Below are 11,941 nucleotides of genomic sequence, written 5' to 3'. Positions count from 1 at the left end.
TGTGCCAGCTTGGCCCTGCGACCGTGGATGCCCGGGGCCATGGGTGACATGCAGCGTGCATGGCCCTGGCACTGAAATTTGAGGGTGCCCAGCCCCTTCATGGGGAATTTTGTGGGTGCTTGGGCACCCAGGACCTCAGGGAGTTTGCACCTATGCTGTGAACTGTTTTTGCAGTCCTTTTTGGGAAGGAGAAAGTGGGGGGGGGGAGGAGAGAGTTTTACATTAAAGTAGTCCAAACTTTTCTGCAATTGGTTCTGACAGAAGTGGACATAGTTTTCTTTGTTCCTTTACAATGATTTTGTGCTATTCATCAACTCACCAATAGCACCATGTTTATTTCTTCTGCTAATTTATTTTAGCAGAGACCAAAAACTGCCCCTCTCAATGATCCTAGCGCTCAGCTAGTTCACAGTTCTGTCTTGTACCCCCTTCCCTCTGTCTTTTCAGATCAGTGTTTGCAAAAATTTAACAGGATGCACAGGGGTGCTGCAGTGCCAATTCATGGTCTTTCACACATTTCAGTTAAAAATCTGAGCCTGCTAATGGGAAGATTAGTAATGGGTGAGGAACTAAGAAGTAAAGCAAGTGTACTGGTGTGGATTCCTGTTTATTCTCAATGCAAGTCTGGGTATTCTGGGTGCATGCATGCCTTTATGTGAGGAAACTGCAAATGCTTGATCTTTCGGGTATCTTATAGCCTGGTCCATACCTGAGTGATTGAAGGCAATCCTGTTTGTTCTCAGTGGTGTTAAATTGACTCAGATCCTAGTATTCATTTTAAATGGATTGCAGATTGAGCTGCTGGCACCGTTAACACATCACGTTTGAAACTCTTCCTGCTTTATTGCTAGATGATAAAAAAACGACAGTAGAAACACTGCCCGTCTTGCTCAATGGTAATGTGTTTTTTTGTGTTTTTTTTCCCTGTTCTTGTAGTTTGTGCTTTTATGTCACGCATCTTGCCTGGGATCTGTGCCCGTCATTGCACTCTGTGCAATGAAATACGTTCAAATAGAATGTAAGCTAGACATCCGTATGCTGCTGTGTATACCACCAAATGAAATTTGCATGTGTGTTTGTTAAGAGTTCCATTCTGTTTCCTCAGGTATAAGACTTGACTCTCCTGTAAATGCACAGCTATGAATGGCAATGCACACTTCTTCAGCGTATATGGTTTGCCTTTTTTTTTTTTAAATAAAACTCCTGGAATCATTAAAGTTATCAAAACAAAGGATCATTGCTGGTGTGTTTTCCCCACCCACTCTTGGGGCCACTCTAGATGCGGCATCATTGGAGCCATTCATTTAAATGTAGGTAAGCCATTAAAAATGGAGGGCAGGAGGATGGAATTCAAGGAACAAATGCTATATGAGTCACAATGCTTGCTACATAGGAAGCTGCCTTATTACTGAGTCAATGGCTGCTAAGCTACGATTGTTCTGCTCTACCTCCGCTGTTGGTGACAGTATCTCTCTGAATATCCATTGCTGGGAGTCACAAGTGGGACAATAGCTGTTGCACTCAGGGTCTGCTTAAGGGCTTCCTCCCATGGACACCTATATGGGCCCTGTGATAAAAGAGTGCTATAGATGGGCCTTTGGCCTGATCCAGTTGGGCTCTTAGACCAGAGGTCAATCTTGCACTGTATTGTCTGCACTGACTGGTGCAGGATAAACCAAGGCATGCCTGGAGATGCTGGGGATTGAACCTGAGACCTTCTGCATGCAAGGCAGATGCTCTACCATTCAGCTATGGCATATTCCTCCCTTGCTCACTGCTTGCTTCTATGGGGTTAGTTCCTTGACCTAGCTTTTGCTTCATCTGGCTTCCATTACCCCAAGTCAGCTTGGCTCAGGAAAAGGATCAGGACAGAAAAGAGGGGGCAAGCTCTGGTGCTCAATGAAGCAAAAAAAGAAGAGAAAAAAAGAAAAAGGTACTTCTGCATGTTTTGAAGTTAACTCCTTCAGGAGCTATGGACAGAAACAATGAACAGCATTAGTAACACGATTTGTAAAAACAGAACGTAAGTAACATACGTTATAGAATGTTTACATGGTCCAAAAACCTATTAAATGCATAACACAAAATCTAGCTCTCCTGAACATTTAAACCCATATCGGACTTCAAAATAAAATAAAATAAAATAATGAAAAAGAAGAAGCGATGTTTGCCAGGTACCAAACTTAGACTTTAGCCATGAAATGTTAAAACCTCATTTTTCCTCCTCTAAAGAGTGAATAGTAATTTATCTTAAATGTGTAAATACAACCTTGATCTTGAGATGCTCACCACCAGCCCTAACATTGACCAAACATGCCGAAAAAATGTGCCTGAAATGAAGGTAAGTATGTGGCTGGCCAATATATGACCCGGGCAGACTTGCATTTCATGAAACATCGGATTGCAGCTAGGGTTTGGCCCTGGAGGCACCCTGAAATATCAGTCATGGGGGCTGAGTATGGAAGCAGCTAATCAATTGCTTCCTGTGCTTCAACATGGGAGGTGCCTGAGCCTATGGATACCACGCCCTGTAGGGTGTGTGTGGGGAACTTGAGGCTTCTCAGATTAGGGTCTCTTAGTTTTGTTAGAACTCCAAGATCTACCAGTGGGAGCCAGGTGCAAAAGACATGTTGTTAGAATGAAAGAGCAGGGTCCTCTGAGGACATTCTGAGCCTAGGAATTTGTTTTCAGTGCAATAACTGAGCCGGTCTCACAAAGATTTCCCCAAGAGTCCTCTCCTTGTTTCCTCTCTACATTTCAGCAGCCTAGTATAGGTATGGAAAGTTATTTTGCTGATGACAAAGAGTCAGGAGGCAGGAACATCGCCGAACAACCGCAAATCACCCAGAGATCGGTTAATAGAGGCTGATCTACTTTTTGATTATACGACAAGTAATCAGTTCCCTTTAATAACTATGAGGTGGGACAATTGTGCCTGCATGCACTTCAAGCACAGGTTCAGCAAACACAAAAGTTCAGCAACACCATTAAAAATAAGAACACATGGAAAACATTTAAAACAATTTGAAAATATGTACAGCAACCACATACTCGCTCCTAGATAACACAGAGCTCTGCTTGGCAGTCCTGTTTCTTATAAATGTGTCTGCAGGGGGTGTTCAATTGGTGGGGTGGGAGGGGGGAGAGGAAGGAAATAGTGATGCAGCTTGAAAACACCTGGGCCTTCCAATACGCCCAAAGAGGCTCTTTGTGAAAGGCACCTCTCTGCAATAAGAAGCAAATGGAGACAGGTCCAACCAGGTTAAATTTAGCTCAGAGGAGTTTTGTGCTGTAACTAAAGATGTGCCCTGGGAATACTGTGGCAGCTTGAGCGGGCCTCTTCCACACTCATAGCATGCAGCTCCAACCCTTCAGGATATTTCCAAGCCTTTTCCCCAGAGAGTACATATGCAAGAGTTCTCTGATGCAGAGCACCTGAAGCAACTCACATGTTATTATCTCCGGCAAATGCAAGGCATGTATAATGAATGCAGACATCAGTCAGAAGCATGTCAGCTTCCTTAATACCATAAATAGATGCAGAAAGGTCAGTTGTTCTCTTTCAGTGGTGGGGATCATGTGGCTTTCCAGAAGTTGTTTGACTCCAATTCCCATCAGCCGCAGCCAGCATGGCCAATGGGGCAAGTTGATTTCCTCTCCCAAATGGAAACCAACCAAGCCAGCTAACTACTATTGTTTCAGCGAAACTACCCAGTCTCTCCCCATTTCCCCACAGGGTACAGCTTCAGCTACCTGCAGCTGCACAGCACTCTGCCTTTGCTTCTTTTTAAGAACTGTTGAGCAATCATGTTGTTGCGTGTCAAGGTCCTCAAGGCACCCCCCAAAAGATTAGACACAGAGACATTAATTTTGTTTGGGTTTTTGGCAATAATTTAGGCCACAACTTTATTTAAAATACAAATTAGGTGAGTGGTTGCGTAGGCATTGGTTCAGACTATATGTCTGACCGGACAGCTGCTGACCTCCAGTCAGCATCGTCAGGAGAATGCCGCTGGGGAGAGTTAAGGAGGCTGGGGACGGAACCTCCCCCTCCCCAGCGGTCCCGGGGGCTCTGCCCATGGCCCTAGCCCCCACCGGGGGTTCGGACAAGCAAAAAAGCCGCCGGATTCCTTTAATGGAATTCCCGTACCAACATAAACATGATTGCGGAGGTGGGGCCACACCATCCGAGCAATCCAAACATAACCAATGCCTAACCGCCAACCTTACAAGTTGTGACAAGTTGCTACTGCAGTAGGCGAAAACCAAATGACAACAGCCAATCAGCCAGATGGAAAAATTCCTACTGGGCCTCTGCCACAAGGCAGATGACCCCATGACAGGCAGTTGCAAGGTCAAAGCAGAGGCCTATGAAAACAGGGGGCGGGGCGGGTGGGTGATCCGAAGCTCGAAGCCAAGAGAGGGATCCCCCTGCGTGCAGAGGATTATAAAGGACGCTGGCCTGTCCATCACAAATTGTTACATCTAACTTTGCCCAGTAACTCCGCCTGACCCAATCCTAACTAAGGCCAGCATCCAGCCACTCCCTTTTTTTTTTATTAAGAATTTATTGGCATTTTCATAACAAAACATAAACCCACACCCACACCCACATATATAAATCAAATACAAACACAAATACAATTCTTCTTGTTTACTCACTTAAGAAAATCTTCTAGTTCCAAATCTTAACAATTGACTTCCCCCACCCTCTCTCCTTCGGTTTTATATCCATATTCTACTTTAATAACATCCTTTCTCTAAAAATTTTATTCACTTAATAAAATTCGAACCTTAAACCACAATCTTAATAGCAATTCTTTGGATCTTAACAAATTACTCTTATATTAAATCTAAACTATTCTTCTTCCCTTAAACTGCTGCTAATATCAAAAAATTTCAAAATATCCCTTCCGGGACTTCCGGCGAGGTCGCCATCGCGGGCGGTCGCTGGGTTGCCTCGGCTGCGAGGCCACCCAGTCCAGCCCGGGGGTTGGAGCCCTGCCACCGCTACGCGGGGCTCCGGTGAGGCCGGGAAGAGCGTCCCGTGCCTCGGGCTCCCCGGCGGGCCCGCTAAGCTACGCGCCCTTCCCTCGCTCCCCCTGTAAAGGGGGAGTGGGGGTGAAGGGAATGCGGAGCTGGGCCATTAGGGGAAATGCCCCAACCGGGCGGAAAAGCGGCGAGAACTGGCCGTGGTGAGCGAGACGTTCTACCTGAAAGAGATGAAAGGAAAAGAAGCTGGAGGTCGTAAGTACTTAATTGGATTAACTGCTGAGTTTAAAGACTTAACGACTTAACGACCCTGGAGGCTTTAGATAAAGGCAGACTGCCTGTCTCTCTTCGGAGCTGAGAAGAATAACAGATTGTGATGCTGTTGCTATTGGATGGATATATTGTTAAGACTTTTTGAGGAGTGAGACTTTATAGATCTCCCTTGGGGGAGGAAGAGGATGGAAAATATTCCTTTGGAAAGTTTTAGTCTTTGCGTCCCGGTTTCAGAGAAAATGGCCGCGAAAACTTTGAACCGAAGTGGAAAAGTACTACTATATGATGAACAACACTGAAATAGAAACTGAAATTTGATACCTATGCCCATCCTCACCATGCTGGGCTTTGTTTTTGAAACTGTTTTGGACTCTGAACTAACTGATGAAGAAAGGATTATTATACTGGAACTGGAACTGATTAATCGGAAATTGAAGGTTTTGAGTGGGGATTTGAAGGAAAATCTATTTCCCACAGAGGAGACCTTCCAGATACTGGATACTATGGAAGAATGTCTGGGCAAAGAGCTGAAGGAGTTGTTTGAAAAATTGAGTGAGTTGGCACGGCGATCCCCGGAAAAAGGAGCGTTTCTCGGTGGTGGCAGCTCGAGAACGGCTAGGAATGTTATATCCAGCCCCCGAGGTGTGAGCTCGGGAGCGATGGTCAAGAAATTAAGATATTTACAAATAGAAGAATGCAGCATTGAATGGGAGAAGCCGAGAGAGGAACAGTGTATCCTGATGCTCGATGCAAGGATGGTTGGGGACGGTGTCTGGCTGGTCTGGTCCTGTGGACGTATAAGAAAAGAGGACAATCTGAGGAGCGGTTCCGGTGAAAGACGGAGAAGGACATTGGACAGAGGGGGGAATAGGGTGAACTATATTAAGTATAAAATATAAATGCTTTGTTATGGTAATCTGAAATCGGAGGGTTAAGCGTCCAGCCACTCCCACAGGACAATTTAGTGTCTTGCCAGGCCCCGACTGCAACACGTGCTCTTACTGAAGGTAGAACCTGATTTGCCTTATCCATTTTGCCAATTATTCTATTTAAAAAATGAGCATTTGAAAATAGTGCAAAGCAAATTAAAATGCTATTTAACTATTGCAGGAATAGATAATGCCACATGCAGTCCTGCTTATGCGTTTTTTGGGCACGTTGATGAATAAATATTGTGAGGACCCTAAGTCATGTGAAATGCTTGGTACAGAATGCAGAGTTTCACAAGTCATAAGAGGCACAAAGGCTTTATTTTCTTCAGATGTAGGAATAACAATGAGAAAGTTAAATGTAGTGTACAAATGATAGTGCATATTGTTTGTCAAGCTGTGGGATAAAACTCCTTTTCATATTATATTTCCTGGCAAATGAAAAAAGGACAGGAACATAGGAAGCTGGCAAAAGACCATTGGCCCAGCTAGCTCAGTATTAACTACAATGATTGGCAGCAGCTGTCCAGATTTTCTTTCCCAGACCTTGATGCTGAAACTTGGAGCGTTTGTAGGCAAAGCATTTAGTTCACTACTGAGCTCTGGCTGAAGATCACATCACCCACACTGTTTGATTAAATATCCTTTCTCTCTGCCTTGTTCTTCATTTTTGGAAGTTAGCTGAGCAAACTGGCCTTGTTCAAAACTTGCAAAACACTTTGCTCTTCTCCGGTCATGTAGAGAGGGTCACTTGAAACGTGCCTGGCTTCCAGCGAGGTTCATCTGTTCCCTTTCTCAGGAAGTCTAGAAGAGTGCAACCCTATATGTCTCTATTCAGAAGCAAGTTCCATGGTTTTCAGTGAGGCCTACTGCCAGGGATGTCTGTATAGTGGGTTGCAAGTTTAAACTCTTTTGTCTACTGATGTTGTATCTGCTACTGGGTCTATGCAGAAGCAGCTCACTGTGTGAGATGGGGTGGAGCTGTTAGCTTCCTGGCAAATGAGTCACTGTTGCCGGGAAGTAGACGGAAGGGAAGAGGCAGCAGGGAAGTCAGCATGCTGCACCAGCAGAACAAGTCCCGTGCTCCTTGCAGTATTTTTACACCACAACAAACTCCCTACCGCATCATTATTGCCTTCTGGGAAAGCAACAGTGACCCACCTGCTGGGAAGCTGGTGTAGTGGCCCAACTCACCATGTAAGCCAGTTCTGATTCAAGCGCATGCAGTCGTCCCTTGGAAGTTGAACAGAATCCGTTCCAGAAATCCGTCTGACTTCGAAAACCAAAGTGCAGCTTCTGATTGGCTGCAGGAAGCTCCTGGAGCCAATCAGAAGCAGCTGAAACCACATCAGACATTTGGCTTCCTAAAGTAGTTAAAAAACCGGAACACTTGTTCGGGAGCCAAGGCGTTTGAGATCCAAGGTACGACTGTACTAGAAATTTAACTTTGCACAATTGAAGTGGATTAAAGCATGGTCACTCTGGCACAACAAATCTGTTTTTTTAAAAACATGCCCCATTGGGAAAGTAACAGGGAGATATAGTGAAAAGTGTGAGGTGAACGAATGATTAACCAGAAGATGTGTGAACACCCTGCAAGCAAATCAGGATGAGTGCCGATTGTCATATAACGACCTTGTAAACAAATCATAACAAATGCTCAGTAACAACCATAGTCTAACCAGTGCGTAAGCTTTGTGGAAGTAAAAGAGGATGAAGAAGCAGGTCATCTGGAGAGGCCCTAAGTCAAACATCGGAGCAAGTCACACTTTCAAAGTGTTGAACAAATACTTACTAATCATTGCATTATCGTTGTAAAGAGGATAAATGACTAGAAACAGGTAGCCAAATGGGTAGAATGAAATACTAAATGGTGAGTCTGTGGGGATCTGATGTAGAACTCTGAGCTCTTGTATAGCTTAGCCTAAACACCTGGCTCTGCCTCCTGTTTCAGCAAATTTGTAGAAATGAAATATAATGGGGTACATATTTCAAGGAAATGGGGAGGTGGTATTGGGGCACTTAGTCATCCACACAGAACTGAGCAGGTACATAAACAAAGTTCTAATGGATCCTCGCTGGGAATTCAAAGCTGAGCACACATGGTACATTCCATTAAGGAGAGAAATGCTGCCGGAACAGAAACTCTACATACTGCCTTGAATCTCCCGCACCACCCTGACACTGCCTTGCCTGTATTAAAATGCTGGCTCCAGAGTCCGAGGGGGCTCCCCTGGAGTCATAGCTCATACGGTATGCTTTCCTGAGTGGTGGCAAGTTCAAGGTTGCCTTTACAAGATCAGAAAAACAAAGGAAGCTCTGTTACAGCACAATAACTCCCTTTCCTCTCAAATCCACAGTTGGGTAACACCAAACAAACATTCACAACATAAAGGACATGGTGCATTGCAAACATCAGCACCGCCACACACATTTTCAAATGTATTGGTTAAATTGGCATCTCACCTTTCCATCAAATGGGTGTGTGTGTGTGTGTAAAATAAAACACACAAGAAAAGAATAAAAGGACAGGTAAAGCATAAAATCAACAAAAGAAAAAGCCCACCTAAAACCAATTATATCATATTTACAAGCCATTTTTACAGCCTGTCTAGATAATGTCTTTGCCTGCTGGTGTAAAGTCATTGGAGACTGGCCTCCCTTGGCAAAGAAATCCAGTTCTTAGGTGCAGCCACCAAGAAGACCCCCACCTGAATTAAACTAAAGGCCTTATTTCACCCAGATAGCAATATTTTGTAGCAATGCAATAAGGCTAGACTTCCTAGCTGGTGCTTTAGTTGAGAGTTTTTAATATATATTTCTTATCCAAAAAGTTAAAGTCAGAGTAGACCCACTGAAGTTAATGGACATGGCTAACTTACAACCTTTAACTATTGTAGAATTTTCCAGAGTTACATCCAACACTAGACCCTACACTACAGAGTCTTGATCTGCCTTAACCTCTACACACACTGGGTGGAACACTCTTATTCATAGGTGGTTCTAAAAATGAAAATGTTAATGTAGTATAATCTAAAGAAATGTAAAATGTTGTGTCCGGATTGCCTTTTTCCATATCAAATTAGCTAATTTCCTCCCAAAGGAAGGTGTAAAATAGCCAGCAATAAACAACTGCAGGGACATCGTGACATTTGGGAGGGGGTATGTGTTATTGTGGTGACGGTGGGGTGCGTAAATGGCTGCCCGCCACTGGCCAAAAAGCAAAATCAAACATTAACCACCTCATTTTCAAACCACCCTAAAACTTTTAGAGTTCACGCTCCCTGAAGATTACTCCAATACTTTGGATGGCAATTTTTGCCCCCAGAGTCAGGAAAGGATATGGGCTGAATACTTTGGCTCAGAACTATAAGAAAAGCATGGCGAAAATGAAAACCTCTCTCTGATCTCCCTTCCAGAGGTGATTCCACGAATCCTCTCAAGGTCCCGGAACATGTCAACTCATTATCAGAGGTATTGTCTTAAGATTGGACAAGAGATTGCACTGGCTAGAACTTTCATAACTACAGATTGCTTTAAAATGAAAGTAATAAGCTCATATGATCCCCAAAATGTAAAATGTTCCATGCTGTGTCAAAATGCCTTTCACCATGCCAAACATAATAGCAGCTCTCTTTTCCCCCCCTTCAGTCAAAGGAAGGTCATTTGGAGCCAGGGTGACTGTAACTAACTCAACAGTCCAAGTTACCAGGCACATCTGTTGCTGGGAAAATTACAGGTAAATGGCTAGGAAATAGCTGGGGATTCCTGTGGGAGGTGAGAGCAATTTTGGCAAAGGGACATACTTCCCCCACCTCTCTTTCCACCACCTGGCTGAGAATGTTATAATCTAGGTGTCTCTGTGTGAAAAGAACAATGCACACTGCAGTTTGAGGCCTTCTCCCAATCCAGACTGTCATTAATTTGCAGGAGGAATTCAATTGCATACTGATGGTTTTAGGTTTGCACAAAGAAATTGATTTTAAAAGCACCCAGGCACTCTTGTGAAACAAACCAAACTTTAAAAAACAACAACAAATTGACTTTTTTTTAATATAAGGAACATGCATTAGAAAGTGTGGAATGCTAATTGAGTAATGAGAAATCGTATAGCCTCAGTGCAAACAAATCAGGATGGAGGCTCAGTAAACCACAGAAGTTACAGAACTCCATGCAAGTTTTATGCAAACAAAACAGCGTGAGTGCTGAATTAGAAGGTCACACGGAAGCGCCCTGAATTAGAGATGAAGAAATGCACAGGGAGCTAAGTTCTGAACCCTGTTAGCAAACAGCATTTTGGGGTGCTGGCTAGGGTTGCCATACGTCCTGGAAAACCCAGACATGTCCTCTTTTTAGGGGTCAACATGCCCATCTGGATGGATTTTCACATTTTAAAAGAAATGTCTGGGTTGGAGGGTCATGCACATGCTCGGGAGGGCACTGTGCCCCAGAAGCAGAAGCACCGCAGCAGAGTAAGGCTGTCGCAGTGAAGATCAGGTAGGAGCTGGGGTCCTGCCTCTGCCATAAGCTCAGGTTTGGGTGGCTATGGTTTGGGCATTGGCTCAGGCTGCTCTGCATGCTGCAGCTGCTGCCAGCCTGAGCTGGGGAAAGAGGTGCATGGGCAAAGAGGTGGCCCCGTGCACCCACATGCCACTTTCCCTGGCTTAGGCTGGCAGCAGCTCAGGCTGCCATTTATTTTTGCTCTTCAAGATATGGCAACCCTGGTGTTGACAGTTTCTCCAGAAATATCTGGCATGGGAGCAATGGAGTGTTGACACTGTATCTCTGTTAGTGGTGCTGTTCTGCAATTTTAGACCCTGAACATACAGTGTGGGTGTGTAGCTTTAAATGACCATATGTATTCAGTTAATGTTTCTTTTCTCCCATCCTCCCTGCACACCATGCTTTATGACTGCTGTGCATTCCTGATACATCAGAAGAACAAACAAACAAGATGAAAAAACATGTTCAAATCCTGAGAAAAAGGAAATATCCTTAGAATGCTCAGTGCCATGTCTTAAACTCACTCAGATCATAGCACCGTCATAACTAGAAGAATAAAATGAGAGTCTGCTTCTGCTATCCTAAGCACAGTTGATGTCGAAAAGGCTAATATACGTTTTGAAATGAAAATAATAGTATGCTGATGCCCAGAATTTTCCCATTTGATAGGGATTCCGTTAGTGGAGTCTGCGAATCAGCATGTTACCTCGGGTTAAGAACTTAATTCGTTCTGGAAGTCTGTTCTTAACCTGAAACTGTTCTTAACCTGAAGCACCACTTTAGCTAATGGGGCCTCCCGCTGCCGCCGCGCCACCAGAGCACGATTTCTGTTCTTATCCTGAAGCAAAGTTCTTAACCTGAAGCGTTATTTCTGGGTTAGCGGAGTATGTAACCTGAAGCGTATGCACCCCGAGGTACCACTGTATTCCTCAGTAATCCATTCTAGTGTGAATGAATGAGTGTGGGGGAAAACACACACATAGCCTAGCCCTTTGTTGTACTGTTAATACCAAATAGACTTTTGCTGGCCTGCAAATGTTAAAATTGTATTTGCTCGATTGTAACTTAGTGGCTGAATTGTGATCGTAATAATAAAGATTGATTGAAATGATAAAGTGAACATATGTCCCCTTTTATGTGCCCAGCTGCCTGCTCCCTGGCTATATAACATTTTTAAAAATACAAGGAAAGGATGTGGTGGCAACCAGATTCGGCCCTGTGCCCAGATGCTGACACGAGGCCTG

This window comes from Lacerta agilis, chromosome 9, assembly GCF_009819535.1.
Source record: "Lacerta agilis isolate rLacAgi1 chromosome 9, rLacAgi1.pri, whole genome shotgun sequence".
Taxonomy (NCBI): Eukaryota; Metazoa; Chordata; class Lepidosauria; order Squamata; family Lacertidae; genus Lacerta; species Lacerta agilis.
This window is presented reverse-complemented; position numbering follows the sequence as displayed.